Here is a 21,270-nt window from a genome sequence, read left to right as displayed (position 1 = left end):
GGGAATGTGTTGCCTGGGAGAGACCCCAGCACAGCTCTGTCTGCAGTTTTCTCGTGCCTTTGTGCTCCTAAGAAAAGCAGCCATTTGTTATCTGTTGTAAAGCAGTTATCTTTCCCACTCCACCCACTGAAACCTCTTTTTTCAGACAGATTTTCTTCTGGATCTGCACTTTTTAATTAGAGAACAGAGTTGCCCAACAGCACAGGTGAGACTCTCGGAATTCATTGAATGCTTTGGGGTGGAAGGGACCTTATTGCTCATCTCATTCCACTCCCTGCCATGGGCAGGGACACTTTCCACTATCCCAGGCTGTTCCAAGCCCCATCCAACCTGGCCTTCAATACCTCCAGGCATGGGGCAGCCACAGCTCATCTGGGAAACCTGTGCCAGGGCCTCACCACCCTCAGAGTGGAGAATTTCTTCCCTATCTACCTCTTTTCAGCTCCAGAATGAGTTATAAGATTATTTTCCAGGCATGGAGGCAGAGAAAGGATTAATTTTATTCCTCAAATTCTATTTTCAAATAGGGAAGATTTTAGTTTATCAAGCATGAAACCAAGTCTAAGGAAGAGGTGAAAAATATCTGTTTCTCCTACTGATGCTTTACAGGTTGCCTGTGCTTTATCTGCTGTTTGTACATCACATAAACCCATTTGCCACATAAGTAGATTGCAGAATGCCAACTTGGATCAAAATACTCCACAAAATTTAATTTAAGCTCCCTAAGATGGATAATGTTCACTAAAGGTGTGGCAAAAAAGCAAATACTTAGAGCTAAAAATGTCGGGATTTTCTCAAGCTTCTCAAGGAGTTTCTGATCCTCTTGATTTCACTCCCAGTACCCACACACATGCTGGCTGGTTTTGCTGTTCAGAAATAAAGCTGATCAGTAGCTGATGGGGTAAAAAATAATGCCAGTGTTCTCTGTGGACAGAGCTGTTTTCCAAGCCATTTTACTTCTGATTTCAGCAAACATGACACTGATTCACAGAGTAGTTTGGATGAACAGTTATTTAATAATAGCCTATTTGAATTATTTTCTCTTTGGAATTGGGAGTGAGTGAGTGTCTTACATGTCAGGTGGTGGTGGTGCTCAGTTCTGATTGCACGATTTAAATTTCTAAAGGGAGGAAATGAACAGTTGAGAATAATGACCATCAAGGTAATAATGGGGATTCTTGTACTTACACAAACACCCTTTCAGCTCTGGAGAAAGGAGCCATTTCCCTAACATTTGTGGAGACAAAAAAAAAAAAAAAATGGTTCAGTTGAACATTCATGAATAATAATAAGGCATGAATAGTGTCTGTAACAGCTGTTGGGTGAGCACTGACAAGTAAAGCAGTGTTTTGAAGAGTTCACTTCTTTGTTCAAGAGCATGAAGTTTTTGAAAAAAATACAGCCATTGAAATCATAAAGCGGTGGTGTCCAGCAGCAAAGACCAAAACTCTGGGAGTGTTGGAAGATTTTGATATTTCCTTCATTTCTGCACTGTCTGGTGTCAGTAGCACACAGACCTCTGCACGGATTGCTGTCAGTGAAGCTCTAAAAGCCAGGAGGAAGCTTTGTAAAATGTTTGCAGTTCCTGGCTGGTGGGCTCATTCTCAGAGAACAGCTGACAAAACTGGCTCTGGGTGTAGAGCTGGTAAAGCCACAGGGTCAAGAAATGCTTAAGCACTTCTGGATGGGGTGGAATGATACAAACCTGTGAATCATCAGTGGTCTTTTCACTGTTGGATTTTGGTTTAGTTTCTCAGGAGCACAGTTTCACAGTGTTGGTAGCACAGGGACAAACAAACAGGGTTTAGTGCCAGTTCCGTTGAGGAGCACCTGTAGATGGCAAGCTGTGGTGAGTAATCAGTTTGATTGCATGTGCATTTCAGTGCCCATCCACTCCTTTTAAATTCTGTTTCCTGGCTGGCCCAAGTGAGAGCCCAGAGGATGCTCAACAGCCTCTCTGCCAGAGAAGGCAGCAGAACATGCAGGCCCCCAGCTGTATTGTTCCATCTGGGCTCCATTCCTGGGGCACAGAGCAAATCAAGATTTTTGGTGGCTGTTGAGTGCAGAGGTCAGGCTGATTTTGTGAAGTTGAGGGAAGCTGAGAACTTGCAAAAGGCTTATTTTCTGTTGGACAAGGCAAAAGGGTTTACCTTTTACAGCCACCAACTTACTTGCAGAGTAAGGCTGTAGTAACATGTCTAGGGGGAAACTTCTCTTGCCAGAATATTTACTCAAAGGATTGCTACAAAACAAATAATTTGGGAGTACAAAGGGAGGCTGATTTCTCCCCTCCACCACACCATTCATGACATGGTGCAGTTCAAGCTTGTTACCTCCCCATGTAATCTGCTCATTTTCCCTTGTCAGAGGCGCTTGCAGCAGCGTATTTACAGCGAGAGGATTAGGCTGGCAGGTCTCCAGTAATGCTGGATACTGCCTCCATGAGCCCTGATTCAGCTGGGGTTGTCAGCACTGATTGATTTTCATGGCTGACAGCCTTTGAAATGCTTTCAGATTGTGATTTCTCACCAGGCCTGATGTGGGGGAGGTATTTTTATTATCATTATTAATAGTAGAAATAGTATTATCTGGATATTTATGCAAGTAGAGATTAGGGGCACAGACTGGCATGAGCAGTTGGTGTTAAGCTTTGTGTTGGCAAGGAGTAATCTCATCAGGACTTGCACTGCAAAATGGAGCTAGCTCGTGATTTTTCCAAGGTAAATGAAAATTCACCATAAATTTTCATTATTTTACTGGTTTTGCTATTGTGGCTCAATTGTAAGCACGCTGGGACTTGGGTTCTCTGGGACAATCCTGTGTCAAAAAGTTACAAAGCTGTGTTTTGTAACTTTTAAAATTGTATGTCTTTAGTTTGATGTGTCACGGGAAACTGCGGGGAAAACAAAAACTGTCCAACATCTTTTCAGTGTTAGAGAATTAAGGCATTGCTTTATTCTGGCCAGGATGTGCAATAGAAATCATTTAATCCACACATTGCCTGGGTTGTGCAGTGAAAAATCACACATGCCTTTTTACTAGATTTTTCACATATTTGTACAGACAAACCCCAAAGAAATTCCCAAGTTCATTAAATGCCACAACTCTGAGTATTCGATCTCCTGTTGATTCATTCACCTTAGATGCTCATTTAGTCCTCATTCTTCAGTTCTCTTATCAGTGTTTTCTCAGACCAGGCAAACCAGGGGATGATGCTTAGGGTTGATGCTTGGGGTTGATGCTCATTAATGTTTGTTAATGCTCTCATATCTGCTCTGCTTCCTCTGGCTATTCCCAGCCTGTTACTGTTAAGGTCACCAGGCCGTGACTGGTGAAACAGAGTCTTTTGGAAAGAAACTTCCTTTCCCCATGGGCAAAGACAAACAAATCCTTGACCAAAGTTAGTTAAAAACATTTTAGAAGTTGTATCATTTCTCATAGATGGAACAAAATTCCATAGGTTTCAAAGGTGAGTGTTTTAGTGAGGTTTAGGAAGAGCCATTTTTGAACTGCTCCTGCTGAACAAAGGATTTGCAGGCTAACAGAAACTGCAGGGTGACTGTTGTTGGAAGGCACATTATGATTGTTTTCTGCCCATGAGCACCACGAACCACAGAATGGCTTGGATTGGAAGGGATCTTAAAGATCACCTCATTCCCACCCTTCAGCAACAGGCTGGGACGCCTTCCACTCATCACCCATCACATCTGCAGGCACACAGATGCAGGCTTTTCATTTGTCTTGGTTTTGCTCAGTTTTCAGGGGAAGCAGGTGTTTGTTACTGCCAAGTCACTTTGGATGTCACTTGATGTGACACTTGTGTGTCCAGCTCCTTTTTCAGTTTCTTGCTGGTTCACAGCAGTCCCAGCTCAGAAGCACTCAGGATAAACCTTGTAGAGACTGCAGAAGATAAACAACTGTGCTGAATCCTCCAAACCTGCACCTCAACCCTGTATTTTCCCCTACTATGGAAAATAAAAGCCAAAACTCATTGAAGATGGCACAGGAAGATTACTGAGGTTTATTTCTAACATATGAAACATCTGTCAGTTTTGTGCTATGAAGACAACATACCCTAATGCTTTGAAATTAGCTTTGTTACTGCCAAGAATAAAATAAAATAAAAATAAAATAAAATAAAATCACACATGTGATCGATGGCCTGATTTTTCTGCACCCGAGAGAATTACAGCCTGTCAGTGGCTGATCTGTTCCCAAGGGAAAGTCTCTTGAGAGCAGCTCTAGCTCAAGGAGTATCTTTGTAAACAATTTCATTTTCTCAAAACAGTTCTGTACAGCTGTCATTAGTGTTTTCTCTTGTCCCACCAATGGGACAAGAGGTGATGTTCCCTTTACCAATCATGTTAAACCTGTAGTGTAATACCCTATAAAATGTGAAAAGTTCAGATAATAGAGGCCTTTTCCTAGCAGCTCCTTCTGGTGTGCTGCATAGAATCCACACTTCTACATCGTGTCCAACAGCGACACACAAACACTAACAAAAACCAAGCAAAAGGATGTCTGTTCATAGCATTGCTCTGAAAAACACTCTCACCTTCATGGGAAGTACATTATTTATGAAAATAGGAAATCACAGTGGCTAGTGAGAGTAACTTTCAGACTTGGATCAGTCTGCTCATTTTTGTTTGAAGGGTTACCCCTATACCCCAAAGAAAAAGGTCTTTTTAAGTTCAGGCCTGAAATATGCTACTGTTCATGCAATATTTCTTTTTTCCTACAGTAAAAGCATTAAGGAAAAATGATTCCATATGACTATTGTAGTTTAGGGCTAATGGTCTTGAGGATTTACATGTGATGTGTGCCCTGTATCACCCCCTGAGGCACACTAGTGGTAAAACTATGACCTTACTTCAATAGACATTTCCCAAAGAGCCTGTGGGACAAAAATCCCTTCTGTAAGTCACTGTGTAAATATGTCCCAAAACCTAGCAGCCCCTTCCTCCAAGCTGTTACTGCTCTCTGGCTACTGAATTATTTTACTGCTCTCTGGGCACTGAGCCTGGCAGAAAGATCCTACCCATGGCTCTCAGAAGTGGTGAAAAATCCTTGACAGGGCAAGGCAGGCAGAGTCCTTGGCAGTTACTTTTAAACCAAGGAGGTAAAATGTGGCCTGGAATTTCTTCCTTTCCCCCATGCTCTCAGGAAGTATATTTAGTAATAATTTGGTTACATTTTTGCAGCCAGTATCTCTGTGGACATCTCAGTGCATTTATGGGAGATTTCTTACATGTAGAGAATCACACTGTGGCTGCACATTAGTTTCTTAATTGATACACTAATTGATACTAATAAATATCAAGTGAACTACTCCATCTTCCTCCAGGTGATGGTTTTGAGTGGCAACCCAGTGCTAGAGCAAGGTGCTGTCATTACCAGTCATTACAGGGACCAGTAGAAGCTACTATCTCAAGATGGTGTATTTCTTTAAAAAAGAAAAGTGCTTGTCTGTAGTGTGACATATGATTAGAATCTGGCCAATTCTTCCAAATATCTGTGATAACCTTTAGGCAGTTTCAACACAGAGATTCTCATCTCACCCTGATTCTGGATTGCTTTCCTCATTTAAGAAGGAGAAGCAGAGCTGAGGTTAAAACCCTGCTGGGCACACAGAGGAGAGGGGTAGAATTGTTAGAGTGAAAACACACACTTGTCTTCTTTGGGAGCCACAAAGGATTGCTTGCAGGTGGCTGGACTGTCCTTTCTCAAAGGTTATAAGAAGGGAGTCTCACTATTTGTTCTTTATTGGATTTCACCAGCTCCCTGTGGGGCAGGTCTGCTCTGGCCCTAAGTCAAGGCATATCCTGCAACTTTTGCACTTGAGCTGTCAGTCCCAGCTCAGTCAAATGAAATGGGCCAGGTTCTACTCTTGCACACTGAGAGACTTCCCTACACCAGGTACAAAATTTGATAAAAGTACTGTTTTGAGAAATTATGGTCATGTCTATGAAGGTGTCATACATTTACTGACCTGTGTTTCTATGGGGTAGTTAATTTCATGAGAAAGTGCAGAGAAGACGCCTGTCACTTCTCTGAACCAGCCTTTTCTTCTTTGTTGAAGTAGTACTGCTTAAATAGTCAAATCCCTCCTCTGTCCTAGTATTCTGAGACAGTAAATTAATTATTACTCTTTGTGTCTTTTATTAATAGAAATAAATGCTTCCTTCAAAAAAAACCTTTTTGGCACATAATTTCTGTAATAACTCCACACACAGAACTGATCCCTTTTACCCCTTCTGTACAACAGATAACAGAGAGGGTTTGGTTGTGGTAAACAATTCTTAATTTCAGTTGTAACTGTGACATTTCACATACTTTTCCCTGGACCGTATGATTGTACATGAAAAGGCACAGCCTGCTCTGCTTTGTTGCTGTGGAATTACAGAATCATTCCAACATTAGGTTGGAAAAGATTGCTAAGATCATAAAGTCCAGCCATTAACCCAGTGCTGCCAAAGCCACCTCTAAACCATGTCCTCAGGTGCCACATCCACACAGCTTTTAAATCTCTCCAGGGATTTAAAATGTTCTTTATTTAATTTTTAATTTTTTTTTTTTTTTTTATATTAAGAAGTGACTCCACCACTGCCCTGGGTGGCTGAGCTACTGCTGGTACAGCCCTTTTGGGGAAGAAATTTTACACTGCAACATTGACAGCATTTGTTTAAATAGGTTGCAGGTCTTCACTAAAATCAATTTTGTCTTTCTCATTGGTCTTTTCTAGATGTTTTGGGTTTGTAGATGATAAGATGTCATCAGTAATCATCTAGAGGACTGACTTAGCCAGCATAGCACTTTGAGTTTTCACTGCTATCAATTTTACTTATGTTCCCTCTGTCTGTGCAAACTGAGCACGGTGCTGCCCATCGTGGTGTTCCAGATCTTGTTTCTGGAAGGCTGATCCATCACAGCATAACTCAGGAGTCACAGGTCCTTGGGGCCATTTCAGTGCTTGTCTGCTTCTCTTGTGTTTTTGAGATGTCAGGTCTTGGGGAGTTTTGTTTAGGCAGCTCTTTTCCTGGAGCTCCCTGTTTAATTTTGCAGTTGGAGGCTTTCTGTGTTGCCTGGTTGAAGTAAAAGTTTGCTGCTGTATTCCTCCTCACTTCCAGATACTCAAATGCCAGGCAGAGTGCTGTTGAACCCCAAGGAAGTTGTGTCACTTACCCAGGAGAATACAGGGGTTGAGCCCAGTATCATTTCTGTGCCATGGAAAGATCATTTCAGGCTTTTTTTCTCTTCTGTTCATGCTTTTTATTGCTTACTTGAGGACGGTATCTCCTCATTTGTAGTTCTGTGTTATTTTAATTGCCTCATAGCAAGGACTTCATAACCCTTTCATTGAAAATGTAGATAAATTGTCTCTTCTTGTATTTATTTATCTGCCATACAACCAATACTGTTTAAAGTAAAATACTGTGGGTTTAAGCCCAAAGAATAGGTATGACTTGCAGCTGTAAAATAGAACCAGATGATGATATACACATTTATATTTGCTTACTATCTAAAATCTAGCATGCAGTTTGTTTGTAAGATTATCACAAAGATACCCTGTGCTCACCAGTTTTAAGTATCATAGGAAGAGGAAGCAGGAAACCAAAGAGAGAATTTTATCTTTGGACTCCACCTAAACTCTGTCATAAAGATAAAAGTGCCAAGGTCAGTTGGACCAACGTGAAGAAAAGTGCTTAAAATCTAAGGCTTCAAATGAAAACCAAATAAAATTCAGTTTGTCTGCTTTGTCCTTGTGTGAGTGGCTCATAAAGCATAGGTATGCATTTCTGATTCCTCCAGTTTTGGCAGCAGTTATGCCCATCAAGAACCATTTGTGTTTCCCTGCTTGCTCAAGGGCTATAAAGGGGAATGGTGAGAAATAAGCTCCTGTAGTGATCTTCAGTGTCAGCCCACTTTGTGTTTCAGGGGGCAATGTCAAATCTTTTGCAGGAGAGTTTTCTGCCTTGGGTGTATCTGCCCCAGACAGGGAACACATCCTGAGCTGCACAGAGGGTGTTAGAGTGGAGTTTGTATGAAGCTGGAGTAAGATCTGTGTCTGCTGGCCTTCTGCAGATCTCTGGAATCTCTTTTACTAATTTAATCAGCTCTACCTTCTGCAAAGAATCCTCTCTGATAAAGTAGTCACACTTCACAGGCTGCCACAGAGCTCAAATGGTTCTTCATGTAAGGAGTATCTATCCCACAGAGGACTGAAATCAGGCCATTTTATTCAACAATCAAAAGACTACTTCACCTGCATGGTGAGGCACGTTGCAGAAGAATTTCTTTGTGCAGGCTGCTGGATCTCCACGGGTTTGACCTCTAGTTAGTCATACCAAGGATGTATTTTTTGGTTTGACTTGGCTTGAGGAACCTGGAAGACGACACTACTCTGGTTTTGAGGGAAAGAACACGTAGAGCTGAATGTGGTGCATGTACTGCCAGCAGTTTGGTCATAAATGAGCAGAACAACCACAGCCAACAGCCAGAGTTTGCACAGAGTAACTCTTGCCAAAAAAATCCTATGGTTTTACTTACTAATTTAAAAATTAGTGGCTGAGAGGAATGCAGTTTCAAGGCAAATATTGATATACAAGAAGGAGAGTGATTTATAGAGCTAGAACAGGAATTGAAGGAAGATGTAAACTTGAGAGGATAGGAGGAGGAAGGAAGTGAAACAGCCTGACAATGAAATCAATTAATTTCTTAATAGTTCTCCCACTGGATGCATAATGCCCAATTGATACAAATACTGTACTGTACTGTAGGGACACATTCATAATGGGAGAGACACAATATAAACTCATTTAGCCTGTTTAACATGTAACCTTGTTTTGCACAAGTTTGGGAGTATTTTTCCCCAAAACTTTTGCTGGCTAACTGTTAAACTGTGAAAACCCAGTTACTGATCAGAAATTGGGAGCGGTTTTCCTTTTTTGTTTGTTTGTTTTTTTGTTTTTTGTTTTTTATCACGGCCTGTTCAATCTCTCCTGCCAAAATAAGCACCCAGTTAACTTGATGGGGTGACAATTTTCACACATTACATTCTGCATTACTCTGTCCAATTGCAGAAGTACATGAACAACTCAGGATGGTTACCTAGAGCAGTCAGCACATTTTTAATCCAGGATGATGCTCCGGTCATGGCCAGAGCATGTATCACTCCTGACTGAATCTTAGAAGGAATTGCTACAAAGCTTACAGAAGGAACAAAACCAGCAGCTGCCTGGCCTAGCTTTGAAATTGAAAGTCCAAACCTTACATTCCCAGCCGACTTCAGCCAGGTGCCCTGCTAACCTGCCTTGGGGTGCTCTCTGTTACAACATGAAAATCCAGCTGCCAGGGCTGTGCTGAGAAGTGCAGCCGTATTTCTTTCATGCCAGGGCGTGCCCTTTGAGAGGAGCACTTGCATTATGGGATAGGCAAGATGGATGTTGTATTTTAAAAGTCTGGGAGAAACTTGCTAATGTGCCCTTTGCTTTTGAAAATGCAGCTCTTCAGTTTCTAAGTAGATAGATAGGCTAAAACACACTGCTTCACTGCTCTGTTGCTTTCTTGGTGTTTTTGCTTCTTGCTTTCCAAAAATCCAAACTTTTCAAAACCTTTGTTTTGAAGGCTTTGTTATATTATATTAGTTGTATTTTGTTACTTATTTTTCTTGGAATGACTAATGACAGCTATAACAGGAAGTTAATGATCAAATGCAAGTTTGAGTTCTGTATGAAAACCATGAGGTAATGAAGTTCACATAAATTGACATACCTGTCTTAGGGTAAAGGTCCATTTTATATGTGAGGGAGAAGACAAAGAAGATGATCAGAAGCAGAGTATATTAAAGCCACACTTGGATTTAGTTAGAAAAACAAAATTTCCTCTTTTAGAACTGTACAAGAGCTTTCAGCTACTGTCTTGTTTTGAAGACCAAGTCCAGAGGGGTTCTGTTTTGGCTTGGTTTTTTTAAATCACCCATTCCCTATATTCTAAGTAGTTAAATGTTACTGAGAATTAGATGAACTGGTGTTTGAGGGGAGGTTGGAGCATATACTCCATTCCTGCTCTTTGGTCAGGGCACAATAAGTAGACACACTGTAGACTTGGTCACTCAACTTCTAAGCTAATGTTGCAGTGAATTTTTTTTACAACTGAGAGCAGACAGATAATGTATTACATTAGTCTGCATTCACTCAAATGCCTTTTTTTAGGCACCTGGAAGACAATATATTGAAATAGGAGCAGTGATGAAAGTCTAGGGGTATAATAGTTTCACAGACAGATGATACCTTTTGTTGCCCTGACTGATCTGCATGGGAAAGCAGGGCAAGCTTTTGAAGACAGTTATTTAATCAGCTGAAATATCAAAGCACATTCTCTTATCTGTACATTGTGGAGATCATGTTTTCTAAGATTTTCATCATGACTCAGTAGTTCTTTAAATACTCGTGTTTAAATGTGTTTAAATGAGCCAGTGGGAATGAAGAATTACCTTTTCTGCTACAGGAAGGTGAGCATTAAGAACAGACTCACCAAGTCTGCCTGGAAGATGTCTGAGAGGTTTCTTTGGTGTGTGTTTTTTAAGCATTTCCAGAGGAACTAGTTGAAATTCAGCCACTCTTCATATGCTGGGCACTGCAGTGAGGTGCTGGTTTTAAGCCGATGAATGGACTCAATGAGAGCAATGTAATCCTGGGATCATGAACAGGAGAAAGGAATTGCTCGCTCCAGGAAGAGCTCTCCTGCCTGTCCTCGGATGTTTGGCCTTTCTTTTAAAGGCAAGCTGTAGGAGTCAGCTGCCAAATGCATTTCCCTGGCGTGGCAAGAGGATGTACAGAGTATTCCCATCTCAGAAATTCAGTCGGGCTGTATTTTTGTATTATTATGGGAGCTCCCTGCTGCTAGATCTATGGCAAAGAAGAGGCAGTGTCTCCGGCAGGAATGTTCAACATTTGATAAAATTATGGCATGATTAGCAGCAATTTGTAATGTGTCTTTTCTTATTTTAAAATTTAGTTACTCTTAGGAGTAACAAACACTGAGTGTTTAATATCTCTGAAGCATGTGTGTGTGTGTATAAAACATAATATTTGATCAGTCCTATATTTCACTGCATTTCTTTTAGTTCCTAGGTTTGAAGGGCATATAAACATTGGATCCCATAAAGTGCTGTTTAAGCTAAGAAATTGAGTGGATTTATTGTCACTGAGATGAGAACTACAATAAAGTTTGTTATTAGCTGGAGCAGGACAGTCTAACTTTGCTCAAATCCCAAAGCTCCTTATCCTTCCCACCAATATTTTAAAGGAACAACAGCCACTTGGAACAAGTCCATCTCTTGTACACTTTCTGTTAGTTAGTGTTTATGGTTTTGTACCTGTTTTCCTGTTTTAAAACCTGTTTCCCTGGTGCATAAACACCTGTACAAACAGCAAAGTGGATAGGTATAAAAACCAGAAACTGTTCAATGCACAATATCCAGAATTAAGAGGTGTGTAAAGAGCCAGTTTCTGTGTAACTTCTTTTTACAGTCTCTGACTGGTGCTGCAGTGGGGCTTTGCTGGTTCTCAGCAAGATATCTGCATTTTTACTTTATTTAGTGAGTAGGGGAAGAATATATGAGTTTTGTCCTGATCTTTCATTCACAATAATCCAAGGGAGCAGAAGTGACTCTTTTAATAAATGAAAAGACCATAATTCTATCCAAATTAACACGTGCTTTCATCTATGTGCTGTTTCACCAGGTGGTTGTTGCATTGTTGTGGTCCCCCTTTGTCCTTTCTCCTCAGTGTTATTTTACGTCCTTCCCCTGAAAATAAAAAATGTAGGATCTGTTTCCATCCCTGCTTGTTTGCCTATAGTACAGACAGAAAGGTGAGAGAAAAGCTGCTTGCCATGAAACCACTGTGAAAAACAGAGGCTGGAGAGAACTGCTGAGCTATTCCCAGTCTGTGCTAACAATGATGGTCAAGGTAAGGTCCATGTCAAACAAACACCTAAAATGCTCTAATGAACACTTTTCAGGCCCTTTGGCTTGGTGAAGTGGATTTTTGCCAAAGGGTTTTTCTCAAGACCTTTCTCTCATGATTCTGGCAGATGAGGCCTTGGAGAGGACTTGAAATAAAGCCTTTGGCTTTGAGGCTGGGCTGTCAGTAACAGCAGGAGCTCTTGTAGCACCCGTGCACATCAGCTAGCTCTGAAACAGAGGCTGTTAGGGGATGTCAAGAAAAACATCAGGAAAAAGATCAGTAACTCTCATCTAGACAGAGCTGCATTTCCTAAATCAAACTAGCATATGCAAAATGGATTGCATCAGATAAAAATCCTTGAGTTAGAATGCCTGAGCCAGACTTACCATAAGCTGATGTAGTGTGATTTCCTGGACAGAATCCATCTTCTCAAGCCTGGTGTCAAAGTAGTAGTTCCTCTTCTTCCTCAGTTCTCTTAAATCTTGTACGTGGCAGCTTTTACTGTCTCCTGCAGAGTGGGCTCTTTCAGTTAAATTGCCTCATTTGATTCCTGGTGTGCTGGTCAGGAAGCTTTCTGAAAATAACATTTGTTTCTTAGTCTTCCAGCATGGAAAAGGAGTTCCATAAAGCTTGGAAGAATGAGGCAGGTAAAGGGATCATTAAAAACAGGCAAATCAGACATTCTCTGTATTTCCTATCAGCATTAATCATGCTTAAAGACTTGTCTAATACTGTCACAGCAAGCAGAACTGATATAATTGGATTTCTGCCATACAAGTGGTAGGGAATTAGTTGGAGTAGTTGGGTGCTGGGTGAGAGAATCAAAATCAAGTCTTTGTAGTCACCTTCGTGGCCAGGTACAGCATTATTCTGTCTGTCAGCCCACTGAGCTCAGCTCCAGCCAGGCTCACTGGAGAATTTCATCCTGCCTGTCCTTTGTGTTCACTGGACAGGTTGTGAGTGTAGTCCACAGAACCAGAATGATGCCTCCCAGAATGTGCTTCAGATTTCAGGTGTGCAGCAAGTTTCCAAGTCAGTTATCTCAGGTAAATGTCTAAAACTTGGGTGGGACACTTCTGGACTCTCTTCTCTCTCTCCCTCTCTCTCTGTGAGAAATGCTCTTTTATATATTTGTTTTGGTTTGCTCATACAGGGAATGCAATTACATACTTTGTTTTCAGTAAAAAAATAAATGTCGAAATAAGAAAGCATTAAAAGGGCGCAGTTCCGATGTAAGCAACACTTTCAGATTAGGAAACCATCCCAGATTCATTTCAGTTTCCAAAAAGTGGACTTACCATATGAAAAACTCCCCTATTTGCCTTCCCCTTGCCCTTCTGTTTGGTTATTCTTTTCCCAATTGTTCTCTGCTTTCCTGAAATAAGAGTAATAATTTTGATGTCAGCATCAATTATGTTATTTCCCTTTTTTAATGCTATGAATGACCCTATCTATCACATTCACAGTTTCCATGAAAAAAGCATATGGAATTGGAACCAGTTTGTATTATAGAGTGGGGAGGGAGATTTTCCCTTGGGCAGCTCCTATGCTTTTTCTAAAATAAATTTAATCTTATCAAATTAATTAAGGACAGTTTCTCTTAAACATGATCTGATCCAGCTGCTTAATGGAAAGGCAAGTTAGTTTTGTTAGACTAAAAGAAAGCAAACTGTTCTTTCTGTGCTGTGAAACGAGCACCAGCACTGGCCTGGGTTGTAAGACATGAGAAGGGGGACACTGGGCCTTTTGTATTACAGTGCTCACAAATAAAATCCGTGAGCTTTTGTAGATTTTAGACGTTCAGGACACTGAACCAAGTAGGCTAACCTGTCAGATATTGCCATATGTTACCATTTATTGCCAGGTACAGCAGACTGTGGGGGACAGTAACTGGTGGATGGGCACCAGTGCAGAGGTGGGTGCTCAGCAGTCTCAGTAAAAGAAGGATCTGCACATCACAAAATTTATCATGGCACTTGGGACAGATAGATGTTCTCAAGCATTAAATATGGTTGGGTTTCAGGATTGCTTTGTGAAGTAGTGGCGGCTCACTGTTGTAAGATGGAAGCCCTAATTTAGGGCCCTGTGTGGATTTTGGTGCTTCTCTGCTAGGGCATTCTATTCCTCCTTACCCACAAGGGGTGGGGAAAAGGTTTCCCCCCTTTCCTTACTTACAGGGTAAGGAGCAAAACAGGAGTAGGACAGCTATCAGTCTGCTTTATGAAATCATCCTTTAATGTCATGGCTACTAGCCCTTGAGGTTTAAAAGGAGGTTTTATCTGATAGACTTTAGGCAGGATTTTACATGTGATTCATCCATGCCTCTGGAACACCCTCCTGCCCAGGCCTGCCAGAAAAGGCATCATTGTTATCAGGTGTATCTGAAGCCTCCTTGTAGTCCCCCATGGAGCCTTGTCATCCTGAGCTGTGATTCCCCCAGGGCTGTTTTTAACTAAGTTTGCAAGGAAGCAAGGTTTATGTGTGCTGTATTTCTGTTGAATTCCTGACCAAAAGTATAGAGCAGAAAAGTCTGGCGAATTCCAGCCAAAGAGGAGTAGTCATTTAAAGAGAGGAAGGTCTACAGAGTTTAATGAAAGCAGGCAACAGTGTTAAAACAGAGGCAATATCTTACCAGAGTAAAGGCTATGATATGTTGCTATATAATAAAAGATCAACACCACATTTAATTAGAAACTACAGTTTCCAATGGGAGGAGTAACTTAGGATCAATGCAACTTATGATCAGTGAAATAATGCAAGGAAGTTGAAGTGTGTGAATTATTTTATCAAGAAAAATTAACTGCAGTCTTTTTGCAGTCTTACCATTGGATTTTGGAAGTCACACAAGAAGGTTAGTCCTAGACTATCGTGTTATTTAATTCACCATCCCCCTTTTTGCTCAGCATTTCTCACCTGCTTTAAAATACAAAGATGAAAGATTACTATGGGCTTTCTCATGGATTTATTTGGGGGTTTTTTACAACTATTCTCAGTTTTAGAAGCAGTATCTGAATTAGCTATCTCTTTAAAATCATTGCCTATGATTTTAGAATAGGGGCAAGATGCTTGCTGGAGAGGGGAGAAAGGAAGACACTGGCATCTGCTGCCTGTTAAGTCCATTAATTGAAAAAAAATACTGCTGGTGCCAGGATGTACAGCCCTGCTTCTAATTAAGCTTAGGGAAGCAATGGGCTGGTTTTAATTGAGAACAGCATCTCCCCTAATGGTGCCAGCAGCTAAAAAATGCAAATGGATTGAAAGCATGAAGCACATGCAAGACAGTGGTGACTCTTTATTTGTAGGGTCAGTCCTTGCTCCAGACTTGGAAACCTGCAGCACAGCCCAAGACCTGGAGGAATAATTCTTCCAGTTAGGAGAAGAGTCATGTAGACTTTCCTAGGTCTGAGAAAGGCTGTTTACAATCCAAATTAGCAGTAGTCATTAGTAGTGTCCTTTTAGAAACAGCTGAGGAAGCAAGGATTTCCTGGTGGCTTTGGTGGCAGGGGGAAGAGCTGCCAGGCCTTGTATGGGTCCAATTAGCAGGCTCTTCGTACTTGAAATATTCTGTGCCTTGGTCACCCATAGGACCAGGCCTCCACTGCCTGCACCCCATTTCAGTCTCTGCTCCCCTCGTTACTCCTATGTAGCATCACAGTACAGGAAAACACAATAAAAATCTTCATTCTGAAATGGTCAGCCATTAGGAGTTCTGTGCTGAAAAGCATCCTAAATTACTTTTAACCTACTTTCTGAAGGGAATGAGGTGTATATGATTGTATCATCTAATTTCGTGCATGTCACTCCTGTTGTAAAAGCCTTTGAATTCACCAGGCAATTTCAGCTGGGAAGTTCAGTGAAAATAGGTGGCCAGGCAAAGCAAACACACACAAATTAATTCCCTGCTTGAGGGGAGGTTTAGGGGTAAGCTCAGCTGCATTATTAGACCTTAATGAACCCACACGGGACACATGCCTCTGCTTCTAGAGAAGCTCTGAGTAGAGCTCCCACTTTCTTTAGACATGGGATAATCAAACCCCGAGCCCTGGGAAATCAGCCTTTCTAAGTTCCACTGCTTGCTTGCTTTCTTAGATAGATACATTTTGCCTGATCAACTCTGGAAAAACTCTTCCTTTCTCCAGAGCAGGAGGCTCATCCTTTCCCCAGCCATCTCTTCCCCCACACCATGGAAAAACTGCAATAGGCTTATCCACCATTCCAAAGCAGCTTTTTGATCCGCATTCACTGCCTCCAAGCCCAGATGTCTGTGTCCCTTGCAATGACTGTGTTAGATGTATATTGCACCCCTTTTTCAGAACCTGGCTCTTTATCTCCAAGTATAGACAAACCCAAGGCTCATGGCTCCAGAAGCAGCTGCTTCTGTCCATTTTGTCAGCTGAAATGTTCCCCCATCACATCAAACTGCAGACATTTAACAGAACCAAGGTTGGGGACACAGAAATGTCTCAGGTTCATCTGTTGCCATGGATGCTGGGCTAGTTCACATACTGAGTAACACACTGAAATCCGAGACACTTCTGGAGCTTTGGATTCAATGAGAATGTTTGCCTTGAGTGATGGGTGGCACTCTCTGAAGAGAACCTGGCATAAATGTTGGCTCAGGGTGCCAGCTGCTTACACCTGAGTGCTTGACACCAGTGTCTTAGGAAACAATTCCCAGCCAACACCAAAGCACCTTTCAGCACAAGGGGTTTTAGATAGAATTTACATCACTGTAGTTTCAAAAGTGGTGCAGTCTGGAAGGGGGCTGAGTCATATCTACTTCATCTGGAAGGTAGGAAGAGGTCAAAAGAGACTTTACTATCAGTCTGGGACTTCTGTCTGTTGAGCTTAAAGACTCATTTTGCTCTGGCATTAGTCCAGATCATGTAGTATCCTGGCTCATCTGATTCAGGCCATAATGACCTAGTTAAGTTTTTTAAGCTGCTGCTGTGAGCCTAATTGTGGATTTAAACATGCCTTATGTTTTCATGGTAGTGGTCACTAAGTCCTATATGCATGTTGTAAGCCTTTTGTCACAGTACCCTGCTGGGTTTTTCTCTTGATAGAACTGCTCAATTGTATTGCTTCTATATAATTCCTGTAGAATTCCTGTGATTTGTTTTGAGGTGTGTATTTTCATTTTGATAACTGCCACAGAGTGAGATCCTACATTCAAGTCGTTCATACACAGATGGCAGCAAAATAGTCAGTGAACAGTAAATTGGCCAAGAAATACGATTAAGGATGAAATAAGGGGGTGAAATAAGATCATCTTTAAGGTCTCTTCCCAAACCATTTGATGATTCTTCGACTTAAAATACTCTGTGTAGCTCAAAGTTTAAGTGTTCTTTGAGTTCAGCCTGTGCTCTGCAGATTAGGGATATTCTCCACAGCCAAGACCTACCTTGCCTCAGGGTTTCTGTATTTCTCAAGGTCCAGGCTGCAATGTTCTCTTACCCTTTGACTTCTCCAGCAATGTCTCTTGAGTTTTTGTGGTTTATGTGGTTGTGCTGTTGCAATTTGAGCTTGGGCAATGACCTCTAAGCACAGTTTCAGTTTTTGAAGTAATGTCTTTGACCTTCCAGGCAGAACAGTAGATTGAACTTTATTATAAACTGACCTGTGTTCATGACTCAGTAATCCTTAACTCTTCTGGGACCGCCACCTGGGAGGCTGCAACACAGGCTGGGGCCTGCTGACCTGTGGCTCTTTGTAAAGACAGTCAGGAGGCAGACTGTCTGGCATTAAAAAAACCTTGTTTGTATGTGCCAGAGGATACAGCTCCCACAGCTGAACCCTTGCAGAGCCTGAGCTGTGCACTGGCCTGCCTCATCTTTTATTTTCCCATCCCAGAATGGAAGTTGCGTGGCATGTAGCACTTGGTGGGCTGCTCACCCTCAGTGGTTAGACACTGAGCCTGAGGGCAGGACATCTTGGAGGTTTCACAAGTTGTGCCCCTGGCCTGCTTTTAAACCTTGGGGCAGCCCCTGTCGCTCAGTTTTCCATTCAGGCTTTGTCTCAGACATTTAAATTGTAGGCTCTCAAAGCCACTGCCTCTCTGTGAGTGTGTCCTACCTGTAGCCAGCACTGTTGGTAGCCTGGCTGCTGCTGTCACACACAGTGACAGGCTGGAGCTGATGAATAGCTTCTGTTCCTCCTGAGTGAGGTTTGGCTCCATCCCATGTGCCTGAGGGCCCTTAGCACTACTCCTGGCAGCAAACCCATGTTGGGACTTTCCTGTGCTCTGTGGTTCTGAGTGGAAGAACAACCTGGTGCTTTGAAGGGTCATTCTTGAATAAAACTGCCCAAATAATTTATTTATTTTTTTTCACTGATGTGAAGAACAGGAATATTCTTAGCAAAGTGGTTTGGAATTTCTAATGAAATTGTCTTGACATTAAAAAATAAAACGAGGGGGAAACCACAAGTTTCCATAAGAATCCAAGTAATTGGTTAAATGGTTAAACAATTCAAAATTGAATTCATACCTCCAGTGACACTGACTTTTTATTTTCACTGTTGTTGCCTAAACACACATTAAGACAGTTTTCATAGTGAGAAAACAAGTGTGGCCAGCAGTTAGTTGGTACAGAAACTTTTCCTTAGTGATGCTTCTTTAGAAGTGAAAGAAATTTGAAAATGGGCAAACAAGCGGGCAGCACTGAGGTGTCTGTGTTCTTTCCAAACTGCCTGCCAGTCTTGTTTCTAATTGGTGCTTTCTCCCTCCTGTTTCTGTCCTGCCAACTTCTCTCTGTCTTTTGGGGGGCCCTCACCTTTGCTGTGGTATGCCTGGCAGGTAGCACAGAGCTTTGGGGAGCTTTTAGCTTCTGCTGAAACAGTTTCAAAAGGTGCTGTTTAAAAACATGGCCTGAATTCATTTGGGTTGTGATTGGTGGTCTGGAAAACCCAAAGCATGGGTAGCAGCTCTTCCATGTGTGGTTAGATTGGACAACATTGTGAAAAATGAGGTTCGCTCGCTTAATAAATTATAAAAAGGTTTAATATGAACAAAAAGACGATAAGGAGACAAAGATAATAAAGCAAAGGGTTAAAGCAGCTGGGTGCACTGGTGTGCTGCCAGGAACACACCTGATATCTTTGGAACACTCCTTTTATCCCATTCTGCTGTGGGGTTTTAATGCATATTCATATTTTTCCAAGAGGTATTTTGCATGGCTACGCCCTGAATCCACTTTTTCAGAGCGTGCATCTTAAAGATTTTATTTCCCTTTATCACATTTTCATTTGGGCTGGGGTTCCTTCTGCAGCCGGTCAGTGTTGACAGCAGCCTGGGCCCCATCATTTGTTTCCTGGAGGTTATCTTGCTTTGCACAGACAGGACATTGCCCCAAATCCAAAATTCTTCTTGACCTGTGCCTAAAAGTTGCTAGCAGGAGAAAAAGAAAAAGACATAGCAAAAGCATATAACATATAACATTCATCTTAATACTTGCAAAAGCCACTATCACAATATGGATTTATGACAACATCATCCCTTGCAATGGCCTCCTGTGTATTCTGGCTGACTCAAGCAGTGTTCTCTATTTAAGATGGGCCAGGATGCTGAATTGAAACTCTGCCACCCTGAATCTCTGAGTGTATTGCAGGGAGAATGAGGCAGCACCTTCCTCATCTGTTCTCCTTTCCCTCCTCTTGCCCAGGGCTGAACCACCCCTCTGCTCCTCTTTCCCCTGCCCTGTGAGCACACCTGAGCCGTGCTGGAGCCCCCCTGGCTGGGATGGCTGCTAGCCCATTAACAGAATGCCAAATCTCCCAGGCCTCCGCTGGGCTTTTTAATGGAGCCCTCTGAAAGCAAATGCTTTATTTTGGGAGCTCTGCTAGACAATGGGCTCTCTGGATTCTCCTCCAAGGGACAAGCTTGTCAATCAAATTGTCACAGACAATAATTACCCCCTGCTTTATTTGCTCTGTCTGTCTTCAGAACAGTCAATTAGAGCTATTGATACAGACAAGCCATTCTCACCAAGTCACTTTCCAGGCTAATTAAAAGGAACCTGTCAGTGCCTTTCCCTGTAACCCTCAGGCTCCTAATGGCTTCTCTTTGTGTGTAGTGCAGGAACTGAAACTCAGCCTCACTCCTGCAGACAGAGGCTTAGTTAAGGTACAGGCTTTCATCTCAGCCTTTTCCTCGGTTATGGTGAGAGGGTGGGATGAAGGGAGGGAAAGGAGGATTTTCTAGAAAAGACAGTCCTGTCTGCCTGGTTTTGTTCAGCGTTTTTAAAATTCATCATGTGGAAAGAGAAGAATTCCACTGAACTTGAGAATCCTTGAAAGCACCCTGATGGTAAATAAGTGTTAATTCTCTCTGAGCATAGAGACCTTTAAAAAGAGAAGTAAGGGCCCTCTTCAAACATGAAAAGCAGTGTTTTTCCTGCCAAAGTGTTTTGTTCTGCCTTTTCTCTTAAAACGACTAGAACACACAAAAAGACATGCCAAAAATCTCATCATCTACAGGATACTGCTGATCTAAAGTGTGTTCAGGACAGCAAATACTTTGACCAGGCTTTCATTGTGCCATAAGAAAGAAACTGCCACACTCCACAATTTAAGCTCGTTTCAACAAATTGTGACCTCAGCCATAAAATAATCTCTGTCCCATTCCTGAAGGGGGATTCTGCCATGAATTTACACCTTCTGAGCTCCAGTGTATGTCATCTGGTTTGTGGAGAGACAGTGGGCAAGATCTTCAGGCCTCTGCTCTTCCAGCTGTCTGTGTTAAATAAACCTCATTTTCTGAAATAACGGTGTATTTTTTTTTTTCTCTCTTCCATATGTTCACTGTTGTTGGATCTTCTGTTCTTCTGCTCTTCACTTATGAACTGAAAAACACAGGTAAGTGTAAAATCTTCTTTTATAAAAAAAGATTAATATTTCTTTCTTCTTTGCTTTTCTCCCCCTTTGTATGCTCTATTACAAGTGACTTTTGAGTTGTGTGTTGCACTGAGGAGAAGCAGTCATGGTATGACTCCCAATACTCTATAAATACATGTCCCAAAAAAGGAGCCATTTCACAAAAAGAAAAGACTATCCAAACACAAGTTTCCCATTTGACCCAGAAATAGCATGAAGTGAGGCAACACAAGTCTCTTGCCAATGAAATTGCGAACCTCCCACTTCGTGTCACTGTTGCAATGAAAAGCACTGGGATTCAGAACTCTGTATGAGGAAACTCTTTGCTTTCCCTCAGTGAGGATGATCTCCATAGGAAGTCACAAAATAACTTCCAAGTGTAATTCAAAATGGGAGTGGGATTTTAAATACATTTAATCAGTATAGCTTT

The 21,270-nt window shown here is 41.8% G+C and overlaps 1 protein-coding gene and 1 long non-coding RNA gene across 3 annotated transcripts in view; one reads left to right on the top strand and one right to left on the bottom strand.

Annotated features, from left to right (window-relative positions):
• The window catches only part of HS6ST1 (heparan sulfate 6-O-sulfotransferase 1), a 185,589-nt gene that overhangs the window by 75,193 nt on the left and 89,126 nt on the right, over positions 1–21,270 (top strand). The gene's annotated exons all lie outside the window — the stretch shown is intronic.
• Positions 1,731–13,009, bottom strand: LOC106628519 (uncharacterized). Of its 2 annotated transcripts, none has more exons than XR_001331921.2 (3): positions 12,815–13,009; positions 12,356–12,543; positions 1,731–1,830 (listed from the first exon to the last, which is right to left on the bottom strand). It is a non-coding gene; the product is annotated as an uncharacterized LOC106628519 (long non-coding RNA). The 2 variants fall into 2 exon arrangements; XR_001331922.2 differs by lacking the exon at positions 1,731–1,830 and adding an exon at positions 11,060–11,809.

The sequence above is a fragment of the Pseudopodoces humilis genome, chromosome 11 (assembly GCF_049639895.1).
Source record: "Pseudopodoces humilis isolate 2021_Gansu_Grassland_sample_001 chromosome 11, ASM4963989v1, whole genome shotgun sequence".
In the NCBI taxonomy this organism is placed as follows: domain Eukaryota; kingdom Metazoa; phylum Chordata; class Aves; order Passeriformes; family Paridae; genus Pseudopodoces; species Pseudopodoces humilis.
Note: the sequence above shows the minus strand (reverse complement) of the source record. Positions and strands in the feature narration are given on the sequence as shown.